Raw genomic sequence first — 12048 nt, 5'->3', positions numbered from 1 at the left:
TGCATATTAGTGAAAGATGCCTTGGAGATCCCTATCACCATCAATATTTATCCCAAATATCTAACTATCCAATAGACCTTCATGGTTATTGATATAAATTTCACTTATAACACCATTCTATTAATCTAAACCTCTAGTTAAAATGTTTATGGTATAAGTATATTATTGGTAAATTAAACCTGGGAAAAAAATAGGTTCATGGAAAAACTTAAATAGAATAACATTAAATAATTAGAAATAAAGTTTTATGAACTAAAATATATAAATATGGTAAATTTTAAAAGTCAACTAAAATAAGATACCTTGTTAAATGAAAAAAATACATAGTTTAGGCATAATAATATTGTTGTAATCTGACCATATAAATAGTATTTTGGATTCCTTTAAAAGCTTTATTGGTTGAATAAGAGTGGAAAAAAAAAAGAAGGGAAAATCTCATCTTATTGCTTAAATTTCTTCATCCAGACATCAAATAAACCTAAATTAAGTGTTATAAAAGGAATTTTAAAAGTTCAAAATTTTGAGCCTAATAACATGGCCAAATATTAGCGGGCTTAAAAAATATTTTAAATCAAATCATTATTTTTTTTATTAATATATGTGTAAAAAATATTTTTTATTATTAATACATGTGCAATGAATATTTGTTTCTTATTAATACTATCAAGACAAAATAACTCTTTAATCTCGTGGTTTAATTAAAAAATAAGGTCCATAGGTTATACATATCCCTTAAACTGTCGCGTAAAAAATGCACAATTTACATTCAAAGATATACATATCTAGAATAATATCTAGAATAAGAACAAACAATCTTGTTCTTATAATTTAATATTTTTTAGTATATTTTTTTTTCTCAATAAAAATATTAATTTAATTATCAAGAGTCTTTGATTCCAACAAAAAATAATTTTTTATAAATATTGTTAGTTATTTATTAAAAGATAGTTTTCAAAGTTTTTAAACTGATTTAAATTACTAATTTTGTTTAGATTTAGCAAGGTTAATTAAGTTATTAAGTTAACCCATCATGTATGTCGAATTGTTCAAGTTTTTAACTTCCTTTACTTTTTTATAAATTCATCTCAATCCTAGCATCGGGTAAATTAGATTCTAGTCCGATCGCCATGCTTTAAAAGGATGACAGTGTCCTTTATTACAGAAAGAAAAGTTATTTTAATGAATATTTGATTAATGCAGAACAAAATTTGCACAAAATTATAACTGGACGAATATTGTGCTTGCTATCTGATACTGTTTATCCCACGAAATTAGTCGAGGTCTCTTACGAACCCAACAAGGGTAAAGTAATTTTGTGAGCTGTGACAGATAAATAAAAAATCGAAGGGTGTGCTTCCTTCTATGTTTCGTTCTTCCTTGAAGACAAAAGGGAAATCACGAGTCCATGCCGTCTTGTAGGAGAGAAAACGACTCTCACAGAAATGAAAGGAAAGGACAATCTGTCTCTATTCAAATCGAACTGTTTGAGCCGATGCTCACCCTTTTTTGGTTGTCTGCAAATAATTTTTTATATGAATTAATGAAATCCTCGTTGCTTCATTGCATGGCTAGAGGTGTTCATAAAATAATGGCGCTTAATTTTCGGTTGAAGGAGTTGACTCTAGTGGTCAACTGTGCTCACAAAATAAAGATGAAGGTTTCCTGATGGAGGGGGCAAAAGATAAGGATAACAGGTCACGTCACGTTCATATTTATTCATATATAATGGCAGAGAGTGGGTTTCGAGGAGAGTGAAGGGAAAAACTGACACCGAGGACGACAGGTTGAGGTCGACTTTAAGTATTTTGTGGGTTTTGCTTCCATGACTCCAAGTTACCGTGACCATGATCAAGTTTTATTTATTTTTTATAAATAGAAGCATTTTAATTATTTTTCTTTCAATTTATCGCCGATGACTTCAAATCATTCCGACGATCATCTTTTCTATATTAATTATACAGTAAAATTGTACGATTGGGTTGGTTTTACAGCAAACTGAACTGTTCACATATGCCATGTTCAAGTCAATGACGCAGTCTCTTTTTTTCTTTTTTTCTTTTTTTTTTTCATTTGGTCCTCGCATTTTAAGTAGATCTACGTCCTTCAAGTTTTTTTAATTCATTTAATTATGGTTTTTTATTTAGAGTCATCCAAGGGTATTTTAGAGTTAAACATGAGTTTACAGATGTTATTACAGTATTTTTAAGATGTTTTCAAATAAAAAATAATTTAAAATGAGTTTTGAGATTTCAAAACTATTTTTTTAATTTTTAATTTTTAAAAATTTAGTTTTAAAATCCGATTTAGATAGGTTGATTGAAAACCTTGCTGATCCGAACTGAAATCCGGATAAGTTAACGAAAAAACCAGTCAAAAAATTAACTTGAAAAAACGCAGTCAATCCCGGGACCGATCGACCCGAGTAAATCCGGACCAGACTATTATATATATATAAACAACGTCGTTTTTGGCTTTAGCAGAAAACCTAAATCCCCGCCTGTCTTCGAAGTTCACAGCAGCCATATCAGTTGCAGAGCAATTTAAGCCACACGCAAGCCATACCAGGTAAGTCTCCATCTCTCTCTCCTTCCGAAACCTAAAAAATAACACAGAACACAAAAGTAAAAGAAAACAAAACCTATTCTTCTGTTTATGTCTCCAAAAACCCTAGCTTCTTCTATTATGCCTTTATAACAGTAATTTTAATACGCAGATCCAGTAATAAACCAAAAGAAGAAATAAAGCCCTCACTCTTGAAGATCTGGAATGGCTGAGTTAGGGCAACAAACTGTGGAATTCTCAATTCTCGTGATTCGAGCTGCCGAGGCTTCATTTCTTTCTTTGAAAGAATGGGTGGACAAATCCAAATCCACCCACAACCTGATTCTGACAAGAAGATTAGTCTTTTGAAGTACTGGGTTCACACTCAACAGCGCATGCTTAGACTCAATGTCCTTGCTAAATGGTGCCAACAGGTCAAGAAGATTTTTTTTTTTTGATTGGTTGGGTTTGTGTGTTAAAGAGTTAATTTGATTCACGTTTCAGCGACGTATGCTTAAATATTTTTTTTTTGAGTTGACCGGAGTTAACCCGATTCACTTTATCTAATCCATGATCTTATTATTATACTTAATTGGTTATGAGATCGGTTTAAAAACAATTCTTGTCATGTACAAAAAGTCATTTAAAAATAAATAAATAAAAAAGTGGAGCAAACAACTCCTTCAATGAAAATTAGTCCGCCAGCTACATGGACATGGAATTTCTCATGCTTTGCCATGCGTGTAGGCTTGACCGCTCTAGGATAGCAGTCTAATTTTTTTTTTTTAATTTTTGAATATTTTTTTTAAATTTTAATTAATATCAACTCTTTTACTTTTTATTAAGAAAATTAGTTTTTTATTTTAATATTTAATTAGAATAAATAATTATTTTTTAATTTATATATTTTTAATTTATTTAATTAAACGTAAACAATACCCTTATATTAATAAACATGGGTGTCTTGTTCTTTCACATTATAAATTAAATTAAAATCCAACTCACATCATAACATCGTAAGGCTAGTGTCATGAATTTATCATCAAGGAAGCGCACATATTTTGACCAAATTGTTCACCTGGTTCCAGAAACACGAATTTACGCTAAATCAAGGCCTCTTAAGAGCCCAACAAGGGTATAGTAATTTTGTGAGTTGTGACAGATAAATAAAATCAAAGTGTGAGCTTCCGTCTACGTTTCCTTGTTCCTTGAAGACAAAAGGGAAATCACAGAGTCCATGCCGGCTTGTAGGAGAGAAAACTACTCTCACATTTATGAAAGGAAAGGACAATCTGTCTCTATTCAAATCGAACTGTTTGAGCCGATGCTCACCCTTATTTGGTTGTCTGCAAATAATTTTTTATATGAATTAATGAAACCCTCGTCGCTTGATTGCATGATTAGAGATGTTCATAGAATAATGGCGCATAATTTTCATGGTTGAGGGAGTTGACTCTAGTGGTCATCTGTGCTAACAAAATAGAGATGAAGGTTACCTGATGGAGGGGGCAAAGGATAAGGATAACAGGTCACATTACCTTCATATTTATTATTCATGCAATGGCAGAGAGGGGGTTTCGAGCAGAGTGAAGGGAAAAACTGACACCGAGGACGACAGGCTGAGGTCGCCTTTAAGTATTTTGTGGGTTTTGCTTCCCTGACTCTAAGTTACCGTGACCATGATCACGTTTTATTATTATTATTTCTTTTTTATAAACAGAAGCATTTTAATTATTTTTCTGCGAATTTACCGCCGATGACTTCAAATGATTCCGACGATCATCTTTTCAATGTTAATTATACAGTACGCTTGTACGATTTGGGTGGTTTTCCAGTAAACTGAACTGTTCACATAAATGGAGCAGTTTTTTTATTTTTTATTTGGTCCTCGCATTTTAAGTGAAGTTTAGTGGAAACAGTATTGCTGTAACAGTGTCACGTGTGAACAAACTGTCCAAAATAGTGCTTAAACATTCTGGCAATCATGCTAACAGTGGGATAAAAAAGCAGCACGGATTTTTGCAGCTATAGGTTTGTTAAAAAAAAATAGGCAGCATAGATTATTAACGAATATAAGCAAGATGATGGAATGTTAAGGCTAAGTAGGAAAACTCATCAGGGATATATACTGACAAGAATAGGACTGTAGCAAAATTTGATAAGCATTGGCAATCTGCATTCAAATATGAATTCAGCAGCACATGAATTAGCAGACTGCATACAGATGTAAATTCTACGGCGCATAATAGTTTATCCAAATTATGGGTTTAACTTGTCACTTGTCACGATCTAAAACTTGGATGAATAATTATCCAAAATATATGAGTGACTCAACAACTGACACAACAATAATTGATAATTGGAGTTGCTAGGTGGACATGAAAAATATAGGTTAATAGCTATTATGAACTTCCTAGATTATGGAATCATGGGGCAGAACATGGAGGCTACTTAGAGGATTGTTCTACAAGCTACTAAATCATGGGATAATAGGCAATAACTATTCACTACTTAATGGAAAATAGGTCATTAAAATCACAAAGATCATAGGAGAGAAAATACCCCCACTATATCCTGAAAAAATAAAAATAATAAGTGTGTATTGCAGCTCACATACTTGGCTATAAATAGTTGTTGATACTCTTAATTGTATATAGGATGTATAGAGAGGAAATAACAGGTGTAAGCTTTGTTGTGTAACATGTGAATTCTGTGCATAGCACATATTGTGTATTCTTTTGTTGACGAGATAAATAAAGGTTGAAAGTTCTTCTTGTATTTTCGGTATGCTTTGTATTGTACAATCTACTTATATATTCTACTTGTCTTTTAACTTTGGAAAAGTGAGGAAACATTTTGAGCAAGGGTAACACTTAATTACTAGATAAACACAAATAGAATTGGCGAAAAAAAGCTGAGTCTAGTAAAGTACTAGGTTGCTGCACAATTTTATTCACAGAGCGAAAAATTTACCTCGCAATAGTTGTCATTTATTAATGCCAAAAAAGCACATCCACGTGTATTTTAATATCAACTCTTTTACTTTTTATTAAGAAAATTAGTTTTTTATTTTAATATTTAATTAGTATTAATAATTATTTTTTAATTTATATATTTAAATATTCTTAATTCATTTCATTAAACGTAAATAATACCCTTATATTAATAAACATTTGTGTCTTGTACGTAAATAATACCCTTATATTAATAAACATTTGTGTCTTGTACGTAAATAATACCCTTATATTAATAAACATTTGGGTCTTGTTCTTTCACATTATAGATTAAATTAAAATCCAACTCACATCATATCATCGTAAGGCTAGTGTCACGAATTTATCATCAATGAAGCACACATATTGTGACCAAATTGTTCAACTGGTTCTAGAAACACGAATTTACGAAGGCTATAACTGCCAAATTATTTTTGCCCCTCATTAATTTCATGGTTATTACTTGTATATAGTTTTCATAACTAAGAATCTGGGCAACCCTTTCATATGCGTCTTCAAATTAATTTGCACATCAATTAATATTAGTTTTTCTAATAATTTTAATTTTACATGTTTATTTAATGTTTCTAAAAAAATTAACAAATCACTAAAAAGATAGTGATTTTATCATTGAAAAATATCATAAATCATTATTCATTCAGTTATTTTTTTTAATTTTATTATTCAATATTTTATTTTTTAATGTTATGATTTGTTTTGATTTTATTTATACAAAGTTATTCATGAGGCTTATTTTCATTGTGTACTACTCTACAAAGCACTATTTATTTAAATAATATTTTATTGTTTAAATTAATTATTTTACCAATTTCATTTTTAAATATTGAGTTAATTGAGAATTGTGCTTTATAATTTATTTTGATGTGCTTTCTCTAAGTTTATCTCAACCTCATGACAAAGGTCGCGGGTTTAGTGGGTTAGTCTAGGTTGACTTAAGGTAGTTTTTTATCGCTTTCTATAAGTTTATCTCAATCTTATGACTTGTACAATGGACGTGGTCGATTAACCTAGGTCAACTTGGATAATTTTTATATATGTTTGTAATTGATTTTTTTTTTAATTTCATCTTTCAATATTGGTTTGATTAAGACTTGAGTTTTATAATTTGTTTTGACTTGTTTTATTTATAAAGTTATTTTATACCTATGACCCGAGTCATAGGTTTAATAAATTAACTTAGTTGACTGGAGTTGTTTTTTGAGATATTTTTTTAATTGATTTTTTTATCTTATCTTTTAACATTGAGTTTATTGAGAATTAGATTTTATTATTTTTTTAATTTTTTTCTATATAGATTATCATAATCTTATGACTAGGATTGCGATTTTGACAAGCTAAACTCAAATAAATCCAATATGTTGCCGTTTAAAATTTTTGAAAAAAAAATGTCATCAAGAATAATTTTTTTAGTTAAACTATATTTTTATTGGTTGTTCAGGTTGTTTTTGGGCCCGCCAAGGTGACCAAGTCACATTATTTCAACCCTTACATGATTTAAAGAAAATAACTCTACTAGAAAAAAAATGTTAGCAACACCTAAATAAATTTTTATATTAGACAAAAAAATAATCAGGCCCACAACACAACACGAATCAATAATCTAGTAATTTCTTTGTATTCCATTCATATTTGCATGGTTATGTCCCTCTATTATCCATTCTATTCCAACATAAAACAATAAATTGGTCAAAATGATGTATCTAGACTAATACAACTAATATAAAATAAAGTTACATATATATATATATTTTCAACATGAATATCAAACTAAATTTGTAGACCAAAATAATTAAACTAAAACTATCTTTTGTTAGAGTTTCTTTTTCCATATTAGCATAGTGAACAAACTTATTTCTCTAACTCGCACAGTTAAAAAAATAACTCTCACTGTGGCACAAAAACAATAATAGTATATGTAGTATATATGGAACGTATAGGTTGCACTTTTACTATATACACGGTTACATGTGCAAAAACTGGTTGTGCATATAATAAATGCATCACTTGTAGATTGCGCATACAATGCATTCACAACTACCCTTTTAATTATTTTAATGATGATTTCCTCTCTTTTTTTTTATCCCTTCACTTCTTTCTAGCTCTGCTTCTCCCTCTTTTCACTATCGCTCTTAACTCAAGTCAGTTGATCTCTCTCTCCACTATAAAAAGATCATTTATATCACTTCCTTACGATAGACCTCACTTTTTTTTTTTTTTGTAGTTGTCAGTTCTCTCTTTATCCATCCACTCATGAAAACCATCAATCTCTCCTTACTATCACTACTATCGACATCGCCACCACCCACAAGTGCCCTATTTAACCAATTTGAGGTATATTCATCTTTCACTTTATTAATTTGTTATTTTACTTAGCTAATTTATAATTTTTTTAGGATAAGGGTTTTAAGGTTTAGGTTAAGATTTTTGTTGATTTTCCTAATTGAATCATAATTTGAGATTAATTAGATATAAAATTAGTTAGCTAAATATATACATTACCTTATTTGGTAAGAAAAATTGATGAGTTATGTTGTGTTGATTATTTTAGTGTTTTGGTTTTAAGGTTTAGATTATGATTTTTGTTATTTTAAAGTTTTTTTAATGTAACTTGAATAATTTTCTATATTGACAAATTAGCATTGTGTTTTGTTGTGATTTTGACAGAACATGTCTTTTATAGTGGGAATTTTATGTTATTATAGTGGTAAAATCATCAATATCTGATTAGTACTTAAAAGTGCATTTTTATCATGGTTTTATATTATCATTTTGCACTTGAAGTATCAATAACTCCTTAACTAAAGCATGTTTTATAATAATATATCTGATAATATAAGATACCTTTAATTTGTGGTAAATGTTCATTTTAAATGCAGACCTATCACATAAATAAAAGGATTGATTGATGACTTTAAGAACTTAAATTGCAAGGGCAAAGAGATGCCCAAACTTAGAAAAGAGATGTCGGTACAGTCCATACCGAAACACTGTTCGGTAATTGAGTCATATCTAGAGTTGTAGATCTCAGATTTAGGTTCAATTTATATGGATGGAAAGGTAAGACATATGCCTACAACTTTCATATGGAGCTCAAGATCTAAAAAGGTCATTTTCAAGTCCAAATTGTAGCAACAACAAATAAGCCCGAATCTGTCTTCCAGCCCGAGCACTGTTCAGTGTTTGGCCTATATCTGGAGTTCTAGAAGTCTAAATGAGCTGAATTGTTTACACAAGAAAGTTGAGACAATTTCCTACAACTCTCATGTTTTCAAGTGGCTCCAATTTTGACGTTATCAATGAAGTTTTGGGCAGAAAAGAAACGATAAGGATTATCACTAAGTCAAAAGTTGGTCACCCACTCATCAATTAGTCATCAAATCAATAGTTTTCAATTTTGGCCTATAAAAGGAGGCATTTGCCATGCATTTAAGCATCTTGGTTTCCAGATCAAGATCATGCTCTTGCTTTCTCTCTTTGTATTTTTTTGTAATGCTTATGTTTACTTTCATTAATATCAAGTTTATACCTTTCATTTCCTTTCACTTACTTAGTTAACTTTTATCTTATTTATGTTCTTATTTTGTTTATTTATTTTTCTTTCTTTCATTATGTTTAGCTAAGTTTATTATGTCAAGGTGAAAAGGTTACACTAATGGTGTAAGAATAAGTATAGTGTAAACCTAATATGGACTTACATGTTTGATACTAACATGTTTTTTATTTGTTATCTTGTTCACTCTTTAATACTTTGCTTGTCAAATGACTAATCTTCATTTATGTTGTATAACACTTGGTACTACAAATACTTAACACTTTCATAGCCCATACTATATGGTATAACCGACACCTGAGCTATGAAAGGAACTTGATTTGTTGTTAACATAAGTTATAATCATGAATGCTTGACGAGATTTATAAGTATTAGCATTAATCGAATAAGATGACTAATATAATCATATTAACAATATATAATTTGATTGGAACCTCCTTTGTGTGTGGTTTCCAATTGAATACTAAGAGTTTATACTATACTTGTTTGACATACCATTAGTGGATCCTCTAACCTTGACATTTGTTATTACCATTGTTTAATCCTTACATTAATATTTCATCTCAAAGTTCTCATCTTCTTCTCCTTCTTTTCTTTATTATTATTATTATTATTATTATTATTATTATTGTTGTTGTTGTTGTTGTTGTTGTTGTTGTTATTGTTATTATTGTTATTGTTATTGTTGTTGTATTATTATTATTTATAATTTGTATAATTAACCTCCTTGTGGTTCGACCCCGGTCTTGCCGGGTTATTTATTACTTCGACACTCCCGCATTTGGAAGAAGACATCAATCTTTTAGTCGTGTCAATAGCAATAATGGTATCATTTACCATGAAGGAAGTGTTGAGTTATATAGCTTGAGATTAGACAATTCATTTGATAAATTTAAAAATTTAGTGTGTTAAGGAATTGGATGGAATTTGGTCGAATCTGGTGTTGATATTACTTAGAGGATGTTAAGTGGAGGTCATTTAAATCATTATGCTTGTGTGCCTATTACCGATGATATAAGTTTTAATAAAATGGTTAGGCTAATCATCGTAATTGAGTTGCAAATATTAAAGCCTTACCTGAGTAGAAAACTTAAAGTAGAAATTTTTTTTAGTTTGGAGTCGACTCAAATCCCAAGTTATAGTTAAATAGCCATAAAATCATCAAATGCAACAAATATGTTGGTGATGCAATAACCTGACATTAGTTCATTAAATGGTGTATATGAAACCTCGATTGGATATGATAACGACTTCGTATTGTTATGATGAATCTGAATTGAGTGATGAGAAAGATGATTATTATGCTAATGTAGTTGAGAAAGATGGGTAGGATGAGCTAATAAACCAAACAATGAGATCCCTTATTCCTAAAATTGAAGATACTAGTGGTTCTACTCATGTGATGAGATTTGATTGGGCTTTAAGTCAAAGAAATTTAGGCTTAAATACTAAGTTGGAGGTTAGACAAATTTAGGCTTAAACGGTATTCACTTCAATACAGAGTGCAACGTTCAACTATAACTTATATGCAGTCACATGTAAGTATGAACTATCATGTTAATGGTATTTTCGTGTTAGAGAGATGACACCGACTTTATAAGATGTCATACAAATCAACCTTTCGATAGATGAAATTCTTATTATAGGCCTCACAACTTTCAACAAATATGATTTATGTCTTTGACTATTAGGATGAGTGTCCCCCCCTAAGAGATATAAAAAGAATTATATTAGGGTGACATGATTGGAAAAAAAAAACCCTACCAAAGAACGCTACAAAGATTGTATTGCATTATTATGCTAGAGCATCTATGATGCATATATTTGGGGCCATGATATTTACTAATCTGATAGGCAATGAAGTTCCATATTAGTTTGCCACTACTAGAAAACTTTTTTGTGCTTGGTGATGCTTGCATATCTGTACTATCAGCTTTTCCACATCTATGTCAAACGGGAAATAAATCGGTGGATGTTTATTATTTCTACATGTATAAATTCATATTATATTCCATTAAATATTTTAAATCTAAATATTTACTAATTTTTTTATTGTGAATATGAAGTTTTGGTCATGGGAGAATCTTCACATCGGTTATCTTAATGTTTGGAGAAATCAAATGCTCAACATGGTTACGAAAAGAAGACTTTCAATTAAAGCTCTTTAATAATAATTACGAACGTATTATTAAATTTAAATTTTCTATGAAATTTTTTTTAAATGTAAAATATGTCAATTTATGGCATGTGAGGAGATATCATATATTTACATAACCGTATTTGCCTATTGAATTAAATCTCTACATGACATAGTACATAAACATAACAAGATGATTCATAACACCACGCATATTATAAGACATCCATGTTACACTCTTTGTCAGCCATTATGTAATCCAGATAATTTTGAGCTTCATTCACCAAGATATGATTGATATGCATCGATTAGTTTTTTTAAACATGATAAAACTCTTATCTATATCTTATAAATGACAATACTATTTTTTTAATATATTAGGTGAATTTTTTAATGCACAAGGATTGGAGAGCTACGACTGCAATTTGTGATGTTACCGACGATTTTGTATGCAACGCTCTTAATACTTGGTTCTTATTGTTTCATTCTTCACTTGATGAGGTCAGGGAGGTCCAATATTCGGACAATGCAATAGAAAAAAATGAGATTGTTTATGATGCATAATGATGATATGCCCGTGGTTCTAATAATGTAGGCCTATGAATGAGTTAATTTGTTAGATATTTAACTATATTATTTAATTAAGTTGTAATTGAATTGATATTGTTTATTATAATTAATTATTTTAGTGCTGAGATTAAGTTTTTAATCTCTTTTTATATATATAATCATTGCATTCAAAGATAGTCGCATCATAGACAATACTAACAGTATATATACTACATGATGGCCCTCTTGTAGACTTT

At 29.8% G+C, this 12048-nt stretch overlaps 1 long non-coding RNA gene across 1 annotated transcript; it reads left to right on the top strand.

The window, feature by feature from the left end:
* The first annotated feature begins 2303 nt into the window (after nt 1–2303).
* On the top strand, nt 2304–3006 carry LOC105126732 (uncharacterized). Its single transcript, XR_842473.1, has 2 exons — nt 2304–2565; nt 2714–3006. It is a non-coding gene; the product is annotated as an uncharacterized LOC105126732 (long non-coding RNA).
* Nucleotides 3007–12048: the final 9042 nt, after the last annotated feature.

The sequence above is a fragment of the Populus euphratica genome, unplaced genomic scaffold (assembly GCF_000495115.2).
Source record: "Populus euphratica unplaced genomic scaffold, PopEup_1.0 scaffold30.1, whole genome shotgun sequence".
NCBI lineage: Eukaryota > Viridiplantae > Streptophyta > Magnoliopsida > Malpighiales > Salicaceae > Populus > Populus euphratica.
Note: the sequence above shows the minus strand (reverse complement) of the source record. Positions and strands in the feature narration are given on the sequence as shown.